Genomic DNA, 4189 nt, shown 5'->3' on the forward strand with positions numbered 1-4189 from the left:
GGGGGGGGGGGGGTGATATCATAAGTCCCACTTGCTTTTATGCCCTCCCACTTTAAGAAAGGAAATGATGTAATCGTGTTCAAACAACAACAAAAAAATGGACCAGCACATCATGTCATTGTAATTTAACTATTTTGTGTGGAGGCACAGACTCTTCCTTTCAGTCATTTAAATCCCAGAAGTGTGCTGGTGTCAAAAACAGCAACACCTCCTCTAATTCAAGGCTGTATCAGTTATTTATCTATGATAACCTTGTAGGAGACAAATCAATAAAACGTCAAAATAGTATACTGGTATACACTATATACCATGAATAAGTAACAGATGTGATTGATTTGCATGCTGTTGTCTAGGCATGAGGTGTAGACTGGACGAATAAATCAGAACTGGGTACAAGTTGGGGTTTTTTTTTTTTTTTTTTTTTTTCTAATTTGGTATTCAGGAAGAATCCAGAGGTAACAAATTCAGAGGAGACATCTGCTTGGAGAGCAACACACCAGCAATATTCCACCTGGAATACCATAATAAACAGCTTCCCTTCGCCATTATTCCACCTAATGCTAAAACACCAAAACGCCTCTTTGTTTTAGCAGGTGAATACATGTAGGACATGATCATTTAGAAGCTCCTTTGACAGGTTTTAAATAGAAATTCTGATTTTGAGCATCACTATACAAAACTAATAAATACTTTGTTAGCTAAAGAGAGCAGCTGATGTAATATATTGTAAAAAGCCACCCTGAAATATGTAGGTCTTTTTACGCTTATTTAATGGATTTTGGGCTACTTTGTGTTGTCTCTTTGGGACACCTTAAAGCTACATTTACTACTGTTTCTTTTCTTCTTTTGGGAATAGCAGGAAGATACAAACCCAGGCCTGATATATCTTACATGGCTCAAATGGCTCTTTGTTTGCAAAAACAGTGTGGAAAGACGAGGGTGTGTGAAGAAAAGTTTGAGAAAGAAGCTTAATGAGAGCAATAAGGAAAGTAGTAATTCTTGTAGGACTGCATATTGCCCACTTAAATAAACTCTTGTGTGATCGGAAATTAGAAATGATTAAACACAGACAACAGGAATGTGCTGGGAATCAGTCTCAACTACTACCACACCAAATTTCAGCTCAGTATCTGAAAAATTGACAGAATTATAGCCATGTATGTTTTGTTTAGGTCAATCAGCTGTGGAAGCTATTTTCAATCATTTTAACTTTAAAAGTGAATTAGTTTTAGATATCTGTACATCCAATGGTTAGTTTTGACAGTTGTGTTAAAGTTTGTCCACTGGTTCATAAGATATTTTCTAACAGACAAATAAATGACTGCCCACCTTTGATAAAAAGTTTTTGCACCACCCAGTACTCCATATGTCACTAGTATGACTGCTGTAAACAAGCGTGTTTATACCAGTGTCTTTGTAAAGGGTCTGATGACACACCTACACACACATACAAGTAACATCAAGAATAATTGCTTGACAAACACATTTTTTTTAACTCAAGTTACTACAAATAACTGATTTAATATTTAGCTGTTACTAATACTAATTATTTTATGTACTAGATGGACCTCATTCAAATTCAAGTTTAGGTTGTCTTATTTTTTAGTCATTCAGCAAAACCAAATATACCCCTGTGGTGTTTAGTAAGTAAAACCACAGAATCACAATAATGTTTGTGTAGCACACAGCTAAAAAGCCACTGACAAAAACAAAAACTATGAAAGAAAAATTATACATTGATACCACCTATAGAATGAATATGAAGTCGAGTGACTGTAAATGACCATAACTAAGACCCAAGTGCTTTAAGGTGGTGTTTCACTGGGACATTGGAGAAAAGCTGGAAACTTCAAAATGTGGGAAAATTATAAGAAAATAAGCTAATTTTAAGTTGCAGTCACACTGAATTTTGAGTGTTTGCAACCAAGCAATTAGCAAGCCATGTGACCCCATTTAAATGGCCAGTTTTGGAAAACATAATATTTACATGTTCACAGCTTACAAAACTGTACTATTGGCCACCTCCACCCACTTTGTACCTACCTTGGCATATGTCCCTACATTTATGATTTAATCTGGAGAATTACAGTTTTGAAACAAAGATAGACAGATTTGAACCAGTTTTTCAATAATTAATATTTATCCTCGGTGTGTTTTTTGACCTGGACATTTGCCTCAAGTGTTTTCTATCAAAGAAGAGCTCCAGTGCAGATGTCAAAATACAGCTCTAGCACTCTTGAGATGAGTTAGAGATCCCAATGACACAATTCAGGTGGGTTTGAGACACCCCTGTCAACTCTGACTTTTGAGAGAAAATTTGTTGCATACATTTTTTGGAACATGTTCGAATTTCAAGTGACAGGACTGCACACCTCTGCAGCTCGAAATTGAGAACCCCTCTGAACATCACAACAAATTCTGGAGACACCTTCATGAATGCCGCAAACTAGTAAAATAATTCTGTAAACAGAATCATTTTATTGTAACTGTTTTTTAATTATTGCAGCGTATGTATGTTTATCACATATGCTACACAGTGTACTGTAAATTACAGCCAAGGTAAATCTAGCAGTTTGTGTTCTACCAGCAATAGGCTTTGTAATCTTTAAATAGAAACAAAGCAGACACAGTCAGTTCCACTGAGCAGAACCGATTGTTTAATTCAGTTATATTCTCACCAATCAATGTGTTCACTTCAAAGCGATGGGAAACACTTGCATTCAAAGTAGATTGATCAGTTCTAATACAAGTCATTAACATACAAGCTGTTAACAAGTGAGGTTTCTGTACTGTATCTAGGAATCAAGAGAGGCATCAATAAAGCCAATTTAAGACTTTTAACATCTTAAAACCTTGAGTACACCCTCCTCAATTCCAAAACAGGATCGACCACTGGTAAACCATTTGCGTTCTTTCTTGTTCACTCTGTTTTTTGGTTCTTTTTTTTTTCTTTCTGTCCCTCCCTCACTCGGCCTCTTAGCTGGAAGCCTGTAGTACGGTATGAGACCACTGGTATACTTGACTGATGATAAATTTATAAGGCAAACTGAGGGGAAAGTCTTAAACAACCTTGTGAATAGCCAGGGTCCGCTTTAACTGAGGCGGCATATCTTTTTCATCAACAAAAATAACTCTTCAAAGGCAGTAAAAGCATGCTTAGAAAGTAAAAGGCCATTTTAGCACATGAGGCCCAGTGGTAGGAGGGGTGAAAACAGAAACAATCCCGCTCATGATAGCCCACAACTTCCCACCACCCACAGTCCTCCCTCCTCTCCCTACTATCCCCAACCCCTAACCACACCACAAGCAACACAGCACATATACCAGCCCTTAAAAAGCTAAATCAAGGCTTTGAAAAACATACAGCATCTTTAATAATTCAAGCATTGGTGGGTCTGAATAGTCTCTTTAACGTAGAAATATACAGTCTCCTGATATAAGATCAGTCCCTCAGGGAGGCTTCCCTCACCATCTTTCTGCTCTGTGCCCTTCCTTAACAGCCGCATTGGCTCATGCTTAAGATGCAACTACCTGCCTGTGTATGTTAAGCCGTAAAATAGAATATATGCAGAAGTCTAGGCTGCACAAGCAAATCAGAAATATATATATATATATATATATATATATATATATTTATAATTGTGCAATTTCCAAAAAAACAAAAATGCTAAACACTCTGAACTTGTAGAACACCTTGCAAATCCACAAATCAGAAGCAAAGTTTTGTAGTCAAGTAATTATTGCAGTTGACTAGCATCTTTACTGGGGTTGTGGACTAACATAAGATTGTAAATATTTAACTATCGTTGCACCCAATGCACATTCATATTTCATCAGGTTTCTTGCAGTTTATTCTCAAAGCAAAGTGTTGGACTGCATAATTATTTCAGTTTAGCATTTTTTTCCAACCTATTACTTCCATAAATACAGGAATTTGAGTTATAGCTCCTCAGAGGGCTAATTTAAGAAAAGCATGTATTAATTAATTCAACCTAGATGGAAAGGAAGAAATCCCTAAGTAACTAAGCCGTTGGCAGACATCAAGGATGATTTCTGCCTTCAAAGGAAATGGGGATGGATTTGAGAGGATGCGGCATTTTAATCAATACTGTTGACTCTTGAGGTTGGCAGGTGCGGCTGCTGCGTACCTCTCAGCAGAAGCATTTCCATCATTCAGGAAGAAAAACTC

This window comes from Kryptolebias marmoratus, linkage group LG24, assembly GCF_001649575.2.
Source record: "Kryptolebias marmoratus isolate JLee-2015 linkage group LG24, ASM164957v2, whole genome shotgun sequence".
In the NCBI taxonomy this organism is placed as follows: domain Eukaryota; kingdom Metazoa; phylum Chordata; class Actinopteri; order Cyprinodontiformes; family Rivulidae; genus Kryptolebias; species Kryptolebias marmoratus.